The sequence below is a fragment of the Heterodontus francisci genome, chromosome 6 (genome assembly GCF_036365525.1).
Source record: "Heterodontus francisci isolate sHetFra1 chromosome 6, sHetFra1.hap1, whole genome shotgun sequence".
Classification (NCBI taxonomy): Eukaryota; Metazoa; Chordata; class Chondrichthyes; order Heterodontiformes; family Heterodontidae; genus Heterodontus; species Heterodontus francisci.
The window spans coordinates 45,433,054-45,455,989 of record NC_090376.1 but is presented as its reverse complement, the minus strand read 5'-3'; the positions used below and the strand labels follow the sequence as shown (position 1 = coordinate 45,455,989).

General features: G+C 43.1%; 1 long non-coding RNA gene across 1 annotated transcript; it reads right to left on the bottom strand.

The window, feature by feature from the left end:
• Nucleotides 1–758: 758 nt before the first annotated feature.
• On the bottom strand, nt 759–17,619 carry LOC137370956 (uncharacterized). Its single transcript, XR_010975149.1, has 2 exons — nt 17,531–17,619; nt 759–1,045 (listed from the first exon to the last, which is right to left on the bottom strand). It is a non-coding gene; the product is annotated as an uncharacterized lncRNA (long non-coding RNA).
• Nucleotides 17,620–22,936: the final 5,317 nt, after the last annotated feature.

Genomic DNA, 22,936 nt, shown 5'->3' with positions numbered 1-22,936 from the left:
TCCATGGAGGTGGAGGTCAGCAGAAACGTCTGAGACATCATGGGAGTCATACTTGAGATGCATCTCTCCAATGGCGCAAACTGCCTCTGGAAATGCTGACAGAAGCACACACATTTCCCATTGCTCCTCCAGATGTTCCCTTTTTGTGGATAGCACCCGAAGCTCATCATTTACATCCAGCTGAGCATTGCTTGAAGTGTCCTACGTGTCCTGCACCTTCCAACAGGAACTCTTCAATGCTGTGCCTGTCTCTAGCATCTGCGCCTACTCACATGTGATGTGTGCCTCACCATGTGACAACCTAGCTATCTCTAATGCAGTACTCACCAAGGTGTGCGTATCTGCACTAATGGAGGGTGCACATGAGTCATGTGATGTTGCATCCGCAGAGGGCTTGTCCTTCTCCCACTGCTGCTAATTTAGCAGAATGTATTAGTTTGTGCCTGCTGACAGAACTTTGTCACCACATTGTGAAATGAAACAGTCTAGAGATAGGAAATGGCACAATGGTCACAGGATGACCAGTTACATGATTAATGGCAAACAAGTTAGCCATCTGGTGTTTGTGAGGAACTTGCCTTATTTTTGGAGGTCTTTTTCACAATAACGCTTATCACATCATAATGATTCATCAAGGTTACAAGGATGGGCGTGGGTGACTAAAGGCCTATAAAGATCTTAGGTTTTCTTTTACAATTTGTAGAGAGAGGCAAAAATGAAAAGATCAATAAAGGTTATGACTCCCTACCCAGAGGAAAAGTGGGGTAATATCATTTATTTCTCTGTATGACCGTTGTTTAGATATTGAATGTGGCAAGACTCGGTCAAATCCAAGAAAGATTATTGCAACAAAGATTGGTGTTGAGTCCAAGAACTTTACATGATGATATAAATATTTACAATGAAGTAATAACAAATGACCTGCCTTATCCATGGTCAATTGACCTTCCAACTTATGATCGAGAGTTATATATAAACAATTGCCACTTGGATGAAGTACTGGAAGGCTGGCAGTTCCTGTAAAACTATATCCCCACTGCCATCTCTGCAAGAGGAGAAAAAAGGAAAGAATATTCAAAAAACGCAGACAAAAGAGAACACTTTTATAAATACAATGTTTTAACAATCAAATGTGACATATTGTCACACTCTGAGTCATGACAGATCATAACTGTGCTTGAGTTGTCAAAACCGGCATCAGCAGTGGGATTTTTATTGTATCTATCACTCAATGCGATTTATGACTGAAATTTTCAGCTAGAGTAATGATAGCTTCATTCTACTAATGCCAATTGTTCAATGGCTTTTAAAAGGCTATTTGGAAATAATTGTCTCTGGTTTTACACTGTAATTTTAATATTATTATTGAAGAAGAATTTGACTTTTTTCTTGGATGATAAATCCATCATCTTCTGTTGCTGTGAAAAGCTGGGGACCTACTACACGTTTTGTGTGTTAAAATGGATGAATGCAAAACAGTTAGTGATAATACAGGAATCTTGTGTCATAAGCAATGAGTGTATGGTCCTAGTAGATTCTTTCCATTCTTTCTTCTCCTTTAAAAATAAAATAAAATTGAATCACTTGGTGCTATGCCAACACTGTCAAAGCAGTTGTTATATTAATGCATTTGTAAGGCCAGCATGTTTTAATTCCCATTGTTGGTGATAGAATAGCTCATACTGCAATTCTATCATCAATCAATTATCACTTTAAATTTATAAGGGGCCAAACTCTCTCGACAATTTTATCAGACTTGCACCATAACTCCTGCAGAGTTTGGCTGAATGGTTTGGAAAAGGCAACGACCTAGATATACTCAGCCCCAACTTAGTTGGGAATTCTTTCTTGGGCTTGTAAGGGCTGAAGCCTCTGGGCATAACTTATAAAAAGCACTTCTTTGGAGTGTCCTGCTTCAGGGTCAGGGTCAGAGTAGGGAATGCCTATGATGGGAGATCCTACCTCTCCAGCCCAGAAGGGAAACAATGTAACAGGAGTCTGGTACCTTTGGACTGCTCCCCCTAAAAATAGCGCATTCTTCAGATCTTTGTTCCAACTCATTTTGTTTTGAGGAGTGTCCTGATATTTAAGTATCTTCGGGATGGTCTACAATCAAAATAGTGCAAACTCTGTACGCCTTCCATGCATTGATTGATATGATTCACATTTTTACATTTGACAGTTTAAACAGCCTCCTGAGGGCCATGGCAGATAAATAGAATATCACATGAAAAATTTCCATATGTTGGTTGGAGTAGAAATTAAAAGCAACACAACAAGTTCAACGAATTGTGTTTCAGTGTTGTTACTTGTTGGTAGTTTTAAAGTGTCCTACATTTTCAACGTCTTAAATTTTTTGGTTACATTTAGGTTTCAAATCAGATTAAACAAAATAATGAGTCCTATTTTAGAATCATGTGTCAAAAATAATTGCAAAATCCTGACCTAAATAAATTTCTGATTAATCTCAACTGCAAGACAGCTTCCAAATAGTGACAAACTAGGCTATCTATTCATGGCTAGCTCGATATTAATTCTACTACCAAATATGATCTATGCACAGCAACTACTAGGACTGACCGTCAGCTAAAATAGCGGAGGCAAGAATCCTGCAATCATCAAAGAAACATTTGGCGCTGTAATGGGGGATATTTAGATCGCGCTCGATTGATGAATTAAGATAGGCCGAATGGCATTCCTCATCTCTAAATATCTTACGATCTAGTGATTTTGTTTTATCAGGAAGTGATACCCTGCTCTTAAAATGCCTGTAGAAGTTTCCATAGCCAGTTGGAAGAATCCCCACAGAAATTCAGCCCCAACAACATTTGTTAATGCTGATGGGACTATAGCCTGAAAGGTACTGTGAGCAGCATTATCATAGAAATACTTAATTCACTCATAACAAATTGTTTTCTCCGCTATTTTAGCACAATTAAAACAGCACATTGGTGCCTTTGTTAAAGTAGCAGAGACAGGAATTTGATACAAATATCTGTTTAGTGTTCATTAAATATCTCACAGTAATTTTCTGGTTTAGATTATTCTGCAAGGAAATTCAGACAGTGTATGGGAGGGGGAACAGTTAAAAAAAAGATGGGCTGTTATACTTTTTCGCAATTGTTATTTGAAAAGGAATGTCCATTTAACATTCACACAACCCTCAGTAGATGGTGGTAGTGCTAAAAGTACACCTTCATATATAACTAGCAATGGAACTAGAGGACATGGATGGTCTTCTGGCTTCAGAAGTTACCTGATTACATTAAACTGGAAAATGAAACTCCAAAATCTCAATTTTTATTTTTGCTAATGGCCAGTCATTCTTACCAGTCACATTTGGAACACTGGATTTCAATGTCTCCCCAAGAACAGGAGATTTCCTATTGGTTACACACAATAAACAGGTGTAAAGCAGGTGTGAGTGATTGGAAAAGTGAGTGGTGATCCATTACATTGAATTTCCACCAATGTAGCATCCCATCCATTTACCATTTTAGTTTTTTATTGGTACCAGAAGCACTTACTAGTTTGGAGGATGATATTCATACAATTTCTTGCTGTTTACTCCAGTATTGAGATTAGTCATCAAGCCATCCATATAAAATGGACTGCTGGGATGGACTGTTGATGGAAGCTGCATTTAAAGAACCCTATTGTAAGATTTGTGTCTATTCAAGAAAGGAGGGAGTGAGAAAACAGGGAACTACAGGCCAGTTAACCTGACATCAGTTGTCGGGAAAATGCCAGAATCTATTATTAAGGAAGTCTGAACAATGCACTTAGAAAATCATTGTATGATCAGACAAAGTCAACATGGTTTTACGAAAAGGAAATCGTGTTTGACAAATTTGTTCGAGTTTTTTGAGGATATAACTGGTAGAGTAGATAAAGGGGAACCAGGAGATGTAGTATACTTGGCTTTCCAAAAGGCATTCAAAAAGGTGACACAAAAGGCGAATACACAAGATATGGGTTCATGGAGTTGGGGGTAATATATTAGCATGGATAGAGGATTGTTATCGGACAGGAAGCAATGAGTGATTAGAGGGATTTCAAGATGGCAAGCTGTAACAAGTGGAGTGCCGCAATGATCAGTGCTCGGGCCTCAGCTATTTACAATCTATATTAATGGCTTAGATGAAGAGACTAAGAGTAATGTATCTATGTTTGTTAACTATAGATAGCCAAGTGGGAATGCAAGCTATGAGGAGGACACAAAGAGGCTACAAAGAGATGTAGATAGTTTTTAATGAGTTTGCAACAAGGTGGTAGTGTATAATGTGAAGAAGTGTGAGATTATTCACTTTGGCTGTAAGAATAGAAAAGCTGAATATTTTTTGAAAGGCGTGAAACCTGTAGATGTTGATATTCAGAGAGACTTGGGTGTACTCGTACAAGGAATGCAGAAAGTTAGCACGCAGGTACAGCAAGCAATTAGGAAGGCAAATGGCATGTTGACCTTTATTGCAAGGGGATTGGAATACAAGAATAAGGAAGTCTTGCTACAGTTGTACAGGACATTGGTGAGATCACACCTTGAGTACTGTGCCCAGTTTTGGTCTCCATATTAAGGAAGAATATAAAAACAGAAAGTGCTGGAAATACTCAGCAGGTCATACGGCATTTGTGGAGAGAGAAACCAGAGTAAACGCTTCAGGTCTGTGACCTTTCATCAGAACTGGCAAAGGTTAGAAATGTAGTTGGCTTTGAACAAGTTAAAGGTGGGGGGGGGTGAAGAAGAATAAAAGGGAAGATGTGTAGTAGGGTGGAGGGCAGGATAGATTAAATGACAGAGATGTCACGGAACATAAGGCAAAGGGAGTGTTAATAGATGTATTAAAAGGCAAAGAATTAATTTAATTTAATTAATTTTTTTTTAAATGGCAGTCATGCTCTGAAATTGTTGAACTCATGTTGAGTTCAGAAGGCTGTAGAGTGCCTAAATGGAAGATGAGGTGCTGTTCCTCAAGCTTGCATTGAGCTTCACTGGATCACTGCAGCCGGCCAAGGACAGAAATGTGGGCATGAGAGCAGGGTGGTGAATTAAAATGGCAAGCATCCAGAAGATCGGTGTCTTGCTTGCGGACTGAGCGGAGGTGTTCCGCAAATTGGTCACCCAATCTGCGTTTGGTCTCCCCATTGTAAAGGTGAGCATGGTGAGTAGTGTATACAGTATACTAAATTGAAAGAAGTACAAGTAAATCGCTGCTTCATCTGGAAGGAGTGTTTGTGGCTTTGGATGGTGATGAGAGAGGAGTTAAAAGGGCAGGTATTACACCTCCTGTAATTGCATGGGAAAGTGCTTTGGGAAGGGGGCGAGGTGTCAGGGGCGATGGAGGAGTGGACCAGGGTGTCGCGGAGGGAATGGTCCCTTTGGGATGCTGACAGGGGAGGGGAAGATGTGTTTGGTGGTAGCATCATGCTGGAAGTGGTAGAAATGGTGGAGGATGGTCCTTTGGGTGTGGAGGCGGGTGGGGTGGAATGTGAGGTCAAGGGGGGCCCTGTCGCAGTTCTGGGAGGAAGGGAAAGGGGTGAGGGTAGAAATGCAAGAAATGGGTCAGACATGGTTGAAGGCCCTGTTGACCACAGTGGTGGGGGGGAATCCTCGGTTGAGGAAAAAGGAAGACATATCAGAAGCGCTGTTTTGGAATGTTGCATCATCAGAACAGATGCGTCGGAGACAAATAAACTGGAAGAATGGAATGGAGTCCTTACAGTAGGTAATGTAGTCGAGGTAGCTGTGGGAGTCACTGGGCTTATAATGAATATTAGTAGACAGCCTATCCCCAGAGATGGAGACAGAGAAGTCGAGGAAGGAGAGGGAAGTGTTGGAGATGGACCATGTAAAGGTGAGAGAAGGGTGGAAATTAGAAGCAAAGTTAATGAAATTTTCCAGTTCTGGGCGAGAGCAGGAAACGGCACCAAGACAGGCATCAAAAAGAGTTGGGGGAGGGGGCAGGCATAAGTGAGACCCATGCGGGTACCCAAAGCAACACCTTTTATTTGAAGGAAGTGAGTGGTGTTGAAGGAGAAGTTGTTCAATGCGAGAACAAGTTCAGCCAGGTAGAGGAAGGTGGTGGTGGATGGGGACTGGCTGGGCCTCTGTTCAAGGAAGAAGTGAAGAGCCCTCAAACCGTCCTGGTGGGGGATGGAGGTATAGAGGGATTGGACGTCCATAGTGAAGAGGAGGCAGTTAGGGCATCAGAAGAGTCACGGATGTAGGTAGGTAGAGGCTGGACCGGGGAGAAAAAAATACAGTCAAGATAGGAAGAAATAAGTTGAGTGGGGCAGGAACAGACTGAAATGGTGGGTCTACCAGGACAGTCCTGTTTGTTGATTTGGGTTGTTTGGTGCTGCAGGACTATGAGGTTGGAAGCTGTAAAGGGAAGATCTCCAGCGGAGATGAGGTCAGTGACAGTCCTGGAGACAGTGGCTTGATGTTCGGTGGTGGGGTCATGGTCCAGGGGAAGGTAGGAAGATGTGTCTGAGAGTTGGCGCTCAGCCTCTGCAAGGTAGAGGTGGTAGCAAAGGTTCACTAGATCGGTTCCTGGGATGAGAGGGTTGTCTTATGATGAGAGGCTGAGTAAATTGGACCTATATTCTCTGGAATTTAGAAGAATGAGAGGTGATCTCACTGAAACATACAAGATTCTGAAATGAAAAACAAAAAGTGCTGGAAATACTCAGCAGGTCTGGCAGCATCTGTGGAGAGAGAAGCTTAGTTTTAACTTTGTTTCTCTTTCCACAGATGCTGCCAGACCTGCTGAGTATTTCCAGCACTTTTTGTTTTTCATTTCAGATTTCCAGCATCTGCAGTATTTTGCTTTTATTTAATTAAGATTCCGAAGGGGCTTGACAGGGTAGACACTGAGACATTGGGCTGGATTTTAAGGAGCTCTCAACGTTGGGATCCATGACGAGCGGGCCTGAAGATGGCCCCAGATAAGGCCCGCCACGGACCTCGGTGCCAGCAGGGCCCGGTCCGATCCTCCCAGTGGCGGTGAGCACCGTGGTGGCCTCCCCGCCGCTGGGCGATGGGACCATAATTTGAATTTTTAAATCAATTAAAACAATTAATTTAAATAAACTTACCTTGCCTCCTGATATCCAGCTGCGATCTGCGGCCTGGCGGCCCGCACTCCCGTGCCTTCGGATCCTCATCCGGGGAAACAAGGCGCAACAATGGTGGGGAGGGGGGAGGAGTTAAATTTCTCAGTGCAGGGGTGGAGGGTAGTCAAATTAACATCATGGTTGTAGGCGATGGTGGGAAGGGTTGTAGTTTAAACTTGGTGCAGTTGAGGAGGGGGATGGTCAGATGGTAAAGATAAGCATTTTGGGGGGGGGAAAGGGCAAATAATTAATTTAATTGTTATTGGGGGTGAGAAAGGGGATAAAGGGATGTATTTAATTAATTTCATTAAAAATTGTTCTTTAAATATTTAAATTAGCCGGTAGGACTGACAGCCCTTTAAAAATGGCGTCAGTGCCTGCACACAGGCAGCTGACGCCTTTGCCAGGGATGGACAGCACACCCCCTGCATGTGATTGGGGGGGCGGGCGTGCAGCCAACCCCGGCTATTTAAATGAGCCGCCGTGCTTAGAATCGCGGCGGTTCTTTGGCATGTGGCCTGCATGGCTGGGCCGCCATTTTTTCGGCAGCGGGCTTATAAAATTCAGTCCATTGTTTCTCCTGGCTGGGGAATCTAGAACCCAGGGGCACAGTCTGATCATTTAGGACTGAGATTAGGAGAAATTTCTTCCGGTCAAAGAGTTGTGAATTTTTGGCCCAGAGGGTTGAATATATTTGAGGCTAAGATGGAGAGATTTCTGGTCTCTCAGGGAATCAAGGGATATGGGGAGCAGGCAGGAAAGTGGAGTTGAGGCAGAAGATCTGTCATGTTCGTATTGAATGGTGGAGCAGTCTCGAGGCACTGTATGGTCTATTCCTGCTCCTATTTCTTATGTTTTTATCTTATTTTGAGGCTATTATTGAACCATTTTCATGCTTTTTTCTTTATTTCTTTCCTGCTCCTACTTTGTTGATGAAAGGTTTTGTGCCTAGTTCTCCAGCACTGCTAGTTTTTGGTCTGACATTGGAACAATGAGTTTCCCAATATAAATCTCTTTTTTTTTAGACAAAGTAGGGGTAAGACCAATAGAAGGATGCCTGGCAGCTTAATCTGCACCGGAAGCAGGCTGGATCCACCTGCCAGTAACCTCTTATCCACATTTTATGTAGAGGCACATCTACCTGGCAATAACCATGCAGAATTGGTGCACAGACACTGGGTCAGTAGACTTGTGCCATTGCTGAACGGGAACTTGCAACTCGTGTGCAGTTTAGGACTGGCATTGCAAGTGGCAATAATAGTCAGTTGCATCCTCAAGTCTTCTTACTGTGTTTCCTCCCAGGCTTTTGTAACGTTGGTCTAATGGGATGGTGCCCTGGAATGGTAAGTAAGGCTACCTTGCTACCATCTCATTCTGTCCCACTTCCACTTTTCCAGCTATCAAACAGGAGGTTGGGTGTTGTGCTGTTCCACCATTTGATCAGATAATCACTTTTCCTGCCTCCATTTTTATTGTGTCAACCACTGAATTTTACCAGATAATTTTGTAATGCTAACAGCCTTTCCAATATCTCAAATTTGTAAAGGCTACCAATATTTTCATCCACATATACAGTTATTTCTTCTTAAGTGACTGTATCCTATCACCCCTTTAAGGGCTGCTTACATATCACTTCCTGCAGCCCCTCTTATGAGTTCCTGTTTGCGCTTGAACTTTCCCACATTACTTAATGAATCTAATACTGAAAAATCATTAACAGTTAACATTATAACACTTCCCAACTAATGCATAGTTGGAAGTCTGAAGCCAAAGGAGACTATCAGGATAGCTACTGTCTCATCACACAAATAAAAGGAACTTTATCTTCTACCTGGCTTGTGCTGTACCTGATTGTCATGCAGGCCCCCACCTGCCAAGGATGAGGCATTATTAATTTCGCCACATGGACATTAAATTTCAAATTGTTGCTGGGAAGAAGAGAAGGCCTGTTAACAAGGACAGCCAGACTTTGGCAGGAAAAAATACATTTGCATATTAACAGACAGTGCTTGGAAAGGACAAAGCACCATTCCCTGACATACAATACACAGAGCCAAGACATGGTCAGACCAGTTAGTCACATGACTAACCTGCTTGGCAACCTGGGGTGGGGGTGAGGAAGTTCTGAATTGTACAGAGAGCCTGCAGAAAGCTGTTTGCTCCTGGACTGAGAAGATCTCTCTCCTGTCTGCTCCCATCTCTTTCTCACAAGCCTCTGAATCCACTGAAGACACATGAACTCCAAGAGAGAAACATCTCCCACAGTGAACAATGTTTAAGAAGAATACTGGGCCCCAACAAAAAGCAAGATCTACTGATAATCAAGGACTCTACAGTGAGCTTAAAGAATCGTAACAGCTCTTCAGATATTGCCTCAAACTTTTCCACTTTATTTTTCTTCTGCTCTTTTCTGTCTCTACTTGCACGTGTGCATCACATATGCATGCTAGCGTGGGGCACAGCGTGTATCCGTAGGCATTAATTGAATTAGAGTTTAAGTTTAATACATTCCAACTTTTCTTCTTCAAACTTAAGAAAGCATGTTTGTGCTGGTTTCTTTGCCTTCCGGGAGCGGATTGGAGAGGAGCAGAGTGGACCTGTGGGAAGTACGCTGAGAGTGGAGCCTATAAACCGACCCCGGGGATCAAGGCCCAGTCTCTTGCCTTCCGGGAATGGAGGGGAGAGGAATGGAGCGGACCTGTGGGGAGAATGCCGAGAGTGGAGCCTATAAATTGACCCCAAGGATCGAGGCCCAGTCTCTTACCTTCCGGGAGCGGAGAGGAACTCTTCCAGCGCGCCGGAGTTTTGAAATAAAAGCCAACAGTGACGTCAGAGGAGAGCTGCAAGGTGATTGGTTGGTGAGTAGCAGCTGTTAGTGCATTTAAATATCTTTTTTAAAAAAGGGAAAGTTTTTTTGTTGGGAAAAAAAACCTCTGGTGATAAGGTGAGTCCTACTAAAGTGTTTTTTTTTAAGGACATTAGATTGGAGTGGGTAGAACTAGAGGGCATAGATTTAAGGTGAGAGGGAGGAGGTTTAAAGGGGATCAAAGGGGTAAATCTTTCACACAAAGAATAATGGGTATCTGGAATGCACTGCCTGTGGAGGTGGTGGAGACAGGAACAGTAGCAACATTTAAGAGGTATCTGGACAGGTACTTGAATGAGCAAGGCATAGAGGGATATGGTATTAATGCAGGCAGGTGGGATTAGTATAGATAGGCATTATGGTCGTCATGGACGCAGTGGGCTGAAGGGCCTGTTTCTAGGCTGTACGACTCTATGACTATGACTATTATAATTGGAAAGCAATGAACAAGAATTCACCAAGGGGGAACTAAAAACACGGTGTGTTTAAAATAAAATCCTGTTAGCTGAAGGCTGAAAGGGAACCCTAAACCCCTTTCTGACCTGGTCGTAAAATAAATTTGGGCGCTAGCGTCCGGGATTGACCAACAGACAAATGAGAGAAATTGGAAGTGAGAAGCCAAATTGTTCCCAATCAAAAAAGAGCAAGATTAATACAGGTATTCTTGTGGTTTTGTGTACTTGAATACTAACATGTCTGCAACTGAAGCTAGTTACTCTCCAAGCCAGGGTGAAGTAACTTGAGATAAATTAAAAGCACTGTCTATGGAGGAGTTGAGGAAAATGGCTGAGCAGTACATGGCAAGGCTAGGAAGTCTGAGCTCCTAAGGCTAGTGGCCAACCATTTTTCCCTTGAATCTGAAGAAGCAGAAACAGGGTTAGAAGCAGATCCAGACAGGGTATTGTTAGCAAAGATACAATTTGAACAGAGGAAACTTGAATTAGAAGACAGGGAAAGAGAAAGAGAAAGGGAGAGACAGGAGAGGGAGAAAGAAAGAGCCTTTCAGAATGAACGTGAGGAAAATGAAAGGCAGGAGAGAGAGAAGGAATATTCCAGAAAGAAGGGAAGAAAGAGAGTTGAAGTGGCTTGAGTTAACTAGGGGGCGACAGAGTAACCCCAGTGAAAGCATGGCCTACATGGAGGAGCGTAATTCAGGGCTGGGTGCAGAATTGTTAAAACTAGCTCATCTGCTCCCAAAATTCGATGAGGAAGATGTAGAAGTATATTTTATGTCTTTTGAGAAACTGGCAAGGCAGCTAAAATGGCCAGCTGAGACCTGGCCTCTTTTACTACAAAGCAAGCTAACTGGAAAAGCCGATAAGGTTTATTTCCTGTTGCCAGATGAGAGTTCATCAAATTATGAACTGACCAAAAATGCTATCCTCAGGGCATACGAATTAGTGCCCAAAGCTTATCGTCAAAAATTTAGAACCTCGAGAAGAAAGCTAATCAAACTTAACTGGAGTTTGAAAGAAGTAAGCAGCTGGTTTTTGACCAGTGGCTGAGGGCTCTTAAAGTACAGCTCAGCTATGAGAATCTCAGAGAAGTAATTCTGTTAGAGGAATTTAAACACTCTCTCCCACTCTCCTTAAAGACCCATGTCGAGGAGCAGCGGGCCCAGAGAGCCCGGAAAGCGGCCATTCTGGCTGATGAATTTGTTTTAATTATGAAGTCGGTTTCCCAGGGAGAACCTTTCCCAGTCACCCCCACAAATCCGAAAGGGACAAAAGATGGGGAGGTGATAGGAGTCTAAGCAGTCCTAGGAGAGAAAAGAAAGCAGAAGACACAGGGGGCCCTCCTCTAGCCAAAACGGAAGGTGCCATGAGCAAGAGTGAGACCCGGAGACCTATGTGCTTCCATTGTAATAAAGAAGGGCATTTAAGAGCAGACTGCTGGAAACTAAAGGGAAAACCTGTAAGGTTAATCAGGGCACACCCGTTCAGTGACAGAGAAAGGACCCTACTGTAAAGCACAGAACAAGCTATGGTTTTAACTGCAGTAAGAGTGCAACCCAGGAAGCTTACTATGGCCAGTACAGGAAAAGCTAATAGGATTCCTGAAGGCTATCAGGGTTTTGTGACTGAAGGGAAAGTAACTCCATACTGCTTGAGTGGGGCAAGCAAGCCCAATGTAATTCTCAGGGACACTGGGGCTACTAGATCCCTTTTACTGGAAAAAGGCCTGGCCTTTTCCCCAGAGAGTGCAGAGAACTCCAGAATGATGGTGAATGGTATTGGAGTGCAGTAGATGCCTGTACCTGCACACTTGGAGCGCGACCTAGTTTCGGGACCGGTGACTGTAGGGATTGTCCCATGTTTGCCTGTGGATGTGGTTGACCTGCTCCTAGGTAATAATCTAGTGGGGGTGAACGTGGTAGCCCCCCCCCCCGGTAGTGAAAGAAATACCACGGAGGTCAGAGAGACAGGGCATTGGTGGGAGACGGACCCCTGCAGTTTCCCTGAATGTGTAGTGGATCAGGCAATGATCAAACCGGCTCCCCCAGAGGAGACTGAATTAGCACTGCAGGCAGATGACCAGGTCTGTCTGTCTGAGACTTTCTTTGGAAAGTTAGGAGACCCAGGGAATGAACTAAATGGATTTTCCCTAGCTGAGGCTCAGCAAGCCAACCCTGTATTGCAAGAGTTAGCAAAGGCTGCCCAGTCTGAAAGTGAAGCAGAGGGAGTCCCTGATTGCAGAGACAAAGAAATACCTCTAGGGGACAGAGAAACCATGAAGGTGATGCCTCACCTAATTGAAATGCCACAGGGAAGTGCAGTAGAGTCTGCACAAATATCTGCAGGCAGGAGTGTCCCAGAGAACAAAGGGAAGATTAACAAAGAATGCTTCCCCACAGTCAGAGAAAAAGGGAACCACCCACCCTGAAGTCAAAAGCCTTTGCATGACTCAGCAAAGCACTGAGAGTTCAGGATGGACCCACCCACTACTGACTCTCTTGGAAAAATTCCAATTTAGGACTAATTAAATCTAACTCCACCCCCCCCCCCCCCCCACCACCCCCCACTTTGGCAGACCTCAACAGGAAGAAAGACCCTAGGCAGTCATGGCAATGGGAAAACGGAAGAGAAATTTTACCAAAAAAAAGAACCACATGTTTATTGGGCTGCCAAAAAGGGGGCAATTAAAGCAGCACTGGCACAAAGAGAAGACAGGCTGTAATAAGTTTTAGGATTTATGAATGAATGGGAATGAATGAGAGAAATGCATGGTTTTCTGTATCTTATATTTTATTTATGGCGGCACAGTGGCGCAGTGGTTAGCATCACAGCCTCACAGCTCCAGCGACCCGGGTTCAATTCTGGGTACTGCCTGTGTCTGCGTGGGTTTTCGCCGGGTGCTCCGGTTTCCTCCCACAGCCAAAGACTTGCAGGTTTATAGGTAAATTGGCCATTATAAATTGCCCCTAGTATAGGTAGGTGGTAGGGGAATATAGGGACAGGTGGGAATGTGGTAGGAATATGGGGTTAGTGTAGGATTAGTATAAATGGGTGGTTGATGGTCGGCACAGACTCGGTGGGCCGAAGGTCCTGTTTCAGTGCTGTATCTCTAAATAAATAAAAAATAAAATAAATAAATATTTTCTCTCAAACCTTTTAATGAAATGCGCTTTTCTCAAATTACATTTCATTCCACTGGGTGTGGAGGTGTCATGCAGGTCCCCACCTGCCAAGGATGAGGCATTTTTAATTTCGCACATGGACATTAGATTTCAAATTGTTGCTGAGAAGAAGAGAGGGCCTATTACAAGTACTGCCAGACCTTGGGTAGAAAAACAAATATTTGCATATTAACAGTGCTTGGAAAGGACAAAGGACCATCTCCTGATATACAATACACAAAGCTAAGACATGGTCAGACCAGTTAGTCACATGACTAACCTGCTTGGCAACCTGGGGTGGTGGGGGGGGAGGGGGATGGTTCTGACCTGTACAGTTTGAACTGAGAGCCTGCAGAAAGTTGTTTGCTCCCAGACTGAGAAGATCTCTCTCCTGTCTGCTCCCATCTCTTTCTCACAAGCCTCTGTATCCACTGACGGTACATGAAACCCCAAGAGAGAAAAGTCTCCCACAGCGAACAAAGTTTAAGAAGAATACTGGGCCCCAACGAAAAGCAAGATCTACCTTCAATCAAGGACTCTACAGTGAGCTTAAAGAACCTTAACAACTCTTCAGATATTGCCTCAAACCTTTCCACTTCATTTTTCTTCTGCTCTTTTCTGTCTCTACTTGCATTTGTGTATCACGTATGCATGCTAGCATGGGGTGCGGAGTGTATCTGTAGGGATTAACCGAATTAGAGTTTAAGTTTAATAAATTTCAACTTTTCTTCTTTAAACCTAAGAAAGCATGTTTGTGCTGGTTTCTTTGCCTTATAATTGGAAAGCGGTGAACAATGATTCACCAAGGGGGAGCTAAAAACATGGTGTGTTTAAAATAAAACCCTGTTACAGTAAGACCAGGTGAAGGCTAAAAGGGAACCCCAGACCCCTTTCTCACCTGGTCGTAACACTAATCCAAAATATTTGGTGCTGGCACTGAGTGCCCAAAGTGTGGAAATGTTATAATTCCCAGAACTAACCTCCCGCACTTTAAGCATCTCGCAGGAAGTCAAATTCCTGCTAATTAACTGGATAGCGAGAAGAGGGAGTCTCAATCCACTTTGATTTGGAATCATTTTGAGCATTAATATCCATCTTATGCTCCAGAAGTTTAGTGTCAGTACAAAGCCAAAACCTCTTTGCACTGATGCTGAATGTCTGGAATAAAGCTAACCCTGAACGGAAGCACAAATTGAACAGGACCCTTCTACCAGTGCACACCAACAATAGGAAAGTAAAATAGCGAAAACCTTATGCAGCACCCATTCAGTGAACAGCAGAATTTTCACATTTATAAATTATGCTGGTAGGAGATAAATGCAAATATTGGTCAGTTATTGAGGCGAGGGTCTGCTTTGTAATACTCTGAAGTTATGCTTATGGATCACATGTTACATCCTTCAAAGATATTCAAAATGTGACACTAGCTTTACAACTCCACATGATGGCACTAAGACCCCACTTTAGACACTGAACAAACGAGCCTCCAGCTTTCAGTTTTCAAAATTGTGGGATGGTTGGGGGGTGGGGGGGTGAAAGGGGGGCTCGAGGGAGGGGGATGCGAGGGGACCATTGATAATGCAAGTAATGTATTTCTCGGAACGTTTTAGTAGTTTTAATATAAATTTAACTGAGAATCCAGTGCTCCTGATTTTAATTCATTCATACATCTTGTTCCACAGAAGCCATCAGTGAACCTAAATCCAGATAAAACAATCTGCCATGCATGTATTTTTGTCAATTTATGTATCTGGGTAATTTAGTGGGTTAGCACACTGGTTTATCACCACTATCCCTGGTTGTTAAGATGCATGTCTTCTCTCTCTTGCTAAGCTTGTAACAGTGCTACTTGAAATGAATTTAGGCAGTGCCAGTTCAGTTCTTAGTGGGTTTGAGTCACAGCACAAAGTTTTCCATTATTCAAAGAGAGAAACTGAGGAAGGCAGATTCTGAACTTGGAAAAATTTGAAGTGGTACAATTCTGAGGCACTTTGGAGAAAAATTTCTGCTGTTAGCTATTTACAGCCAAATCATAAAATCTTTGTTCACATTTTTACATTTTCTCCACAAACACCAAACAGCAGAAATCTTTCCCCATTGCTGGAGTAGGGTAAGGAAAGCTTTACACTGCATCAGGCCCATACTGTACTCAACCTGGGTGTGTTTTATGTTGACCTTTGACACACAAAAGCAACTTATGTTTCATTTCCCCGCATTGACATTCTCGTTTGTGAATGGACACTGAAGTCACCAAAACTATAAAGTATGTGCCTGAGTACAAGAAATCCAAGCCAGTCTGAGTTGTTAAGGGACCCTGGTTCACAATGGAATCATTGAATGATTTTCAATAGTAATGGGTTATTTAATTTTACAGCTTCTAGAATATTTTATTCTCATGGACAATACACCCATAATCCTGATTATACTTTGAATCTACTTCATTCAAGATCAGGTTCAATCTTCCTGTAAACAACGGAATATTCTTTAAATCGAATGGTAGTCTATCACACACTGTGTCAATGCATTTCAGTCTGGTTGGTGAACTCTGCCCTATATGCACAAATGAGGAAGTTTGATCTGTACCTTTGTTGCACAGAATAATAAGCTTGACTCTGACTCTTGGGACCTGGCCTGTTTTAGATCGCATACTCTTTAGTTTCCCACTGAGGAACCACAGATGAGATTTAATTGTAAAGCCGATTGTAGCATAATATAACAAAGCAAAATAGAGTGCAGGTAAGAACCAGTAAGGGTCCAGTGAGCAATACCCAAATCTTTAAAGTGAACCCATTGGAGCAAATAGAGATGCAGATATCTGATATTCAGACACATGGGTAATTGGATAGCTAGAAAAATCTGCAATGCTGGAAATCTGGAATGAAAACAGAAAGCCTGGACTGAAAGCCTGAAAGCATGAGGTCTGTTCATATATTAAAAACAAGGTTGGTTAACCTTTCAGGTAGAAAGCCTCTGTTAGATATATAGGTGGATGGATAGATTAACTTTGCTGATTTCACAGATTGTTAGAATAATTATAAAATGAAAATCCCCGAAAAAGACAATTAATAATTAGGCTTAGTGCTCAACTATAGCTTTCTGATCCAAATTATAGGCCAGCATACTTAAAACAACTAACTCTGGTTCGAATAAATGAAAAGGGTTTTAACAATCAGTCTCAGAACCATAGATACAGATGATCTCTCGTGTTCACTCAGTCCAACATGTTGTGAAGGGTAGAGGAGATTCCTTCAGTAATGTCCACAAGGTGGTGCTTTTCAGATGTACATGTTGTATGGCATTGAGAAAATATTGTTTGAACCACCAAACCTGCACCTTTAGACAATGGTGTAAAATTTAAACTTTTGTGATCTCTAAACCACTAATTTAATCTCCTAACTTCTGAATAAATAACCTCCGATTCCAGTGAAATCAAGCATGAAAAAAATAAACAGATGTTAATTAAAAAAGTGGGTTCCTTGAAAATGAACTGCTCACTCAGTAAACACTCACAATCATTGCCTTTTGCATTTGGTTTAAATACAAATATACTTATGAGAATTTCAAAATGTATATATGCAGTGTAATTACACTTCATGAAATATTTGATATTTCTAGTTTAATTACCAACACAGCACAGTAGCTACATGAGGTTACCATGATGCTCAATGGAACTGAGGCTTTGTAAATATGCATATTCGCCAATAAGATATTGTATGCAATTTGTTCTTAAGCAATGAACAAATTAATTTCCAACAGAGCCTTTCACTCATTATAACTCTTTCACAATTTCAAGTGGGAGCCAGATTATCCACAACTACTCAATACCATTTGATGCTATTTATCTATTAAGGGGGCTATTATTTCTACTTGTTTGTCAGAATCCCACATCTGGGGATAGATTTCTGAAAGTTAATGGCATAAACGCGAGAACTCACCTTTGCTCCTGTGGCATTCTAGACACCCAAAATCAAATAAAGTGGCAATGAAGATGATATGGCCACCAGCCAGCCTGAGAGACTGAAATTCTGCCTTTCCTATGTATAGATGGACTCCTATCACTTACTTATCTCTATGGAGCATCCCCACTGGGTTGGAGCTAGACAAAAGTTGGGGGGGGGGGGGGTGCAAAATTCAATAGGCCCTGAAAGTGGGTGTGAGGATCATGATGTGTAATTAAACCACACCCATTGCTTCTGATACAGGCAGCATGGCAAAGTTACATGCCTGCTCATTTACATTGTTGCAATTGCAGACAATGCTAACTGCGCTGCTGAATGGCTGCATGCCTCAACAGTGGGCCCAAAGTCATGAAAGGTTAGTACCAGTCAAAGCTAGCCTACCTTACTTAAAGCTAGCCTGCACCTCTTACAGGGCAGGTGCATTGTGGCTGGCTCAGATGCTGGAAGTCTTTCTGCAACTTATTCTGACCCAGGAAAGACAGAAGAATGGCACAACATTGAAGAGAACAAGCTCGAAGATTTTTCGACATCAGGCTGGAGGCCTGAGTCAAGGAGATGCAACAATAACAACAACATGTATTTATATAGCCCCTTTAACATAATAAAACATCCAAAGGCACCCCACAGGAGCGTTATAAAGCAAAATTTGACACTGAGCCACATAAGGAGATATTAGGGAAGATGACCAAAAGCTTGGTTAAAGAGGTATCACAGAATCACAGAATTGTTACAGCACAGAAGGAGGTCATTCAGCCCATTATGTCTGCACCAGCTCTCCGAATGAGCAATTTACCTAGTGCCATTCCCCGTAACCCTTAACATTCTTCCTTTTCAGATAACAGTCTAATTCCCTTTTGATTGCCTCGATTGAACCTGCCTCCACCACACTCTCAGGCAGTGCATTCCAGATCCCAACCACTCGCTGTGTGAAGACATTTTTCCTCATGTCGCATTTGCTTCTTTTGATAATCACTTTAAATCTGTGCCCTCTCATTCTCGATCCTTTCACGAGTGGGAACAGTTTTTCCCTATCCATTCTGTCCAGACCCTTTACGATTTTGAATACCTCTCTCAAATCTCCTCTCAGCCTTCTCTACTCCAAGGAAAACAGTCCCAACTTCTCTAATCTGTCTTCATACATGAAGTTCCTCATACCTGGAACCATTCATGTGAATCTTTTCTGTATTCTCTCCAATACCTTTACATCCTAAAGTGCGGCGCCCAGAACTGGATGCAATACTGCAGCTGAGGCCGAACTAGTGTCTTGTACAAGTTTAACATAAGCTCCTTGCTCTTGTACTCTGTGCCCCCATTAATAAAGCCTAGGATGCTGTATTCTTTATTAACTGCTCTCTCAATCTGTCCTGCCACCTTCAATGACTTATGCACATATACCCCCGGTCTCTGTGTTCTTACACCCCCTTTAGAGTTGTACCCTTTATGTTATATTGTCTCTCCGTGTTCTTCCTACCAAAATGAATGACTTCACATTTCTCCACATTGAACTTCAACTGCCACTTGTCCGCCCGTTCCACCAACTTGTCTATGTCCTTTTAGACAGGTAGGTTTTAAGGAGCGCCTTAAAAGAGGAATGGTACAGAAGAGGTTTAGGAAGGGGATTCCAGAGCTTAGGGCCTGGGCAGCTGAAGACACGGGTATCAATGGTGGAGCGATTAAAATCAGGAATGCGCAAATGTCCAGGATGAGAAGAATGCAGATATCTCAGAGGGTTGTGGGGCTGGAGGAGATTACAGAGATAGAGAAGGGTGAGATCACGGAGGGATTCAAAGTCAAAGATGAGAATTTTAAAATTGATGCATTGCTTAACAGAAGAGGAGAGATGTGCTCTATCCAGGTGGCCCTCTAGGTAAACTCTCAGAAGGCAATGGGACCAGATAGCTGCAGCACTCAATGCTAGGAGCCAAGCCCCAAGGATGTGGATACAGTGCCACAAAAAGTTCAATAACCTCAAATGGGTGATCAAGGTCAGTGACTGAATCATCAAGTGTCACATCACCACTAACCTCAGACACTGCTCAATGCACCACACCCCCAACACTCACCTATCAACAATCTTTATTAATCAGGACTCATACCTAGCATTCATAGCTTCACCCTCACCCTCACACACTTAGAACTGCTGCAAGCCTCACATCCACATCTCACAGGTTGCACAATGCCAACTATTCAACCATGACAGCCACATCATTTAAATACATTGCCCCACACTCATTGACACACTTCCCTCTCTCTTGCAGGACAGGGTGGTACACAACCAGAGGCAGCAGGTGCTAACTAGCAAGAGCAGATGTGACTACAGATGCTTACCTCAGTGGAGGAGATGGTGTCCACCATCTTTGGAGCAGCCATTGCTGAGGCGATAGCTAGCGGTCAAGCTAACACTCAATTCTCATACCTAATTCTTATTCTCACATCCCATTTCCCCCTCATCCCATAATCTCTTCTGATTTACAAGCTTCAGATGGGGTAATCATGCACCCCTTGCTCCACCCCTTCCCCTCACCACAACTCTACTCTAGTGCCTTTCTTCTTTCAGATGTCCAGGGGTTCAACCTGCCAGGCAGTGGAGGAACAGTAAGAAGAGAGTGACGATGAAGACACACCATCACTCGATTTCACATTCGCAGCCACCAGCTCACAGGCTAACACTGCATGTATCTAGAGGATAGCATAGAGGTGGGATCTGCACATGGTGAGAGACTGGGCACGAGTTGGCTAGAGTCATAGAGTCATAGAGTTATACAGCACAGAAACAGACCCTTCGGCCAATTGTATCTGTGCCGGCCATCAAGCACCTATCTATTCTAATCCCATTTTCCAGCACTTGGCCCGTAGCCTTGTATGCTATGGAATTTCAAGTGCTCATCTAAATACTTCTTAAATGTTGTGAGGGTTCCTGCCTCTACCACCTCTTCAAGCAGTGCATTCCAGATCCAACCACCCTCTGGGTGAAAAAATGTTTCCTCAAATCCCCTCTAAACCTCCTGCCCCTTACCTTAAATCTATGTCCCCTGGTTATTGATCCCTCCACTAAGGGAAAAAGTTTCTTCCTATCTAACCTATCAATGCCCCTCATAATTTTGTATACCTCGATCATATCTCCCCTCAGCCTTCTCTGCTCTAAGGAAAACAACCCTAGCCTTTTCAACCTCTCTTTACAGGTGTTTACGACACCACCAATTTTCGTGTCATCTGCAAACTTACTGATCATATCTTCTGTATTCACGTCTAAATCATTAATGTACACTACAAACAGCAAGGGATCCAGCACCGATCCCTGTGGTACACCATTGGTCACAGGCTTCCACTCGCAAAAACAACCCTCGACCATTACCCTGTGCCTCCTACCACTAAGCCAATTTTGGATCCAATTTGCCAAATTGCCCTGGCTCTTACCTTCTTAACCAATCTCCCATGTGGGACCTTATCAAAAGCCTTACTAAAGTCCATGTAGACTACATCAACTGCTTTACCCTCATCTACACATCTAGTCACCACCTCGAAAAATTCAATCAAGTTTGTTAGACACGATCTCCCCCTGACAAAGCCATGCTGACTATCCCTGATTAATCCCTCCCTCTCCAAGTGGAGATTAATCCTGTCCCTCAGAAATTTTTCCAATAGTTTCCCAACTGCTGATGTTAGACTCACAGGCCTGTAATTACCTGGTTTATCCCTGATACCCTTCTTGAATAATGGTACCACATTCGCTGTCCTCCAATCCTCTGGTACCTCTCCTGTGGCCAGAGAGGATTTGAAAATTTGTGTCAGAGCCCCTGCAATCTCCTCCCTTGCCTCACATAACAGCCTGGGATACATCTCATCTGGGCCTGGGGATTTATCCACTTTTAAGCCTGCTAAAACAGCTAATACTTCCTCCCTTTCAATGCTAATATGTTCAAGAATATCACAATCCACCTCCCTGATCTCTACCCCTACATCATCCTTCTCCACAGTGAACACAGATGAAAAGTAATCATTTAAAACCTCACCTATGTCCTCCGGCTCCACACACAGATTGCCACTTTGGTCCCTAATGGGCCCTACTCTTTCCCTGGTTATCTTCTTGCCCTTAATATACTTATAAAATGCCTAGAATGTTCCTTTATCTTGCCCGCCAGTGTTTTTTCATGTCCCCTCTTCACTCTCCTAATTAATTTTTTAAGTACCCCCCCGCCCCCCTACACTTTCTATACTCCTCTAGTGCCTCCGCTGTTTTCAGTGCTCTGAATCTGCCATAAGCCTCCTTTTTTTGTTCTTGATCCAATCCTCTATATCCCTTGACATCCAGGGTTCCCTGGACTTGTTGGTCCTACCCTTCACCTTAATGGGTACATGTTGGCTCTGAATTCTCACTATTTCCTCTTTGAATGACTCCCACTGGTCTGATGTAGACTTTCCTACAAGTAGCTGCTCCCAGTCCACTTTGGCCAGATCCTGTTTTATCATATTAAAATCGGCCTTCCCCCAATTCAGTACCTTTATTTCCGGTTCACCTTTGTCCTTTTCCATAAAAACTTTAAATCTTAAGGAGTTATGCTCACTATCCCCAAAATGCTCCCCCACTGACACTTTTATCACTTGTCTGGCTTCATTCCCTAGGATTAGGTCCAGTACTGCCCCTTCTCTTGTAGGACTTTCTACTAACTGGCTCAAAAGCTCCCCTGTATGCATTTTAAGAATTCTACCCCCTTTAAGCCTTTTGCATTAAGACTATCCGGTTGATGTTGGGGAAGTTGAAATCCCCTATTCTTATTACCCTATTATTTTTACACCTCTGAGATTTGCCTCCATATCTGCTCCTCTATCTCTCCCTGACTGGGTCTTTAGTACATTCCCAGCCAAGTGATTGCCCCATTTTTGTTTTTAAGTTCTACCCATCTGGTCTCATTTGAGGAAACTTCTAAGATATCATCCCTCCTTACTGCAGTAATTGACTCCTTGATCAACAGTGCAATGCCACCTCCTCTTTTATCCCCTCCCCTGTCCTGTCTGAAGATTCTATACCCTGGAATATTGAGCTATTAGCCCTGCCCCTCCCTCAACCATGTCTCTGTGATAGCAATAATATCATAATGCCATGTGCTAATCAAAGGCTACAGCTAAGGCAGGGGGCAAGGACAGTGCAGGTGCTAGTTCACCAGATGGCAAGGTTGCACACGGGTTCTGCTGCAGGGGACTCAGACGAACACTTTGATGGGGAGGCTATAGAAGAAGGCTGACGGGTATACACAATGAAATGCCTGGTGCATTGGCAGCCTGCCAGAAAGGTTGCAGTCAGTGTAAAGGAGCATGAAGGAGACCTGTACAAGTTTTATGCAGGGATTTATGTAGAGCTTGGAGCCCATCCTTTCCAGCATG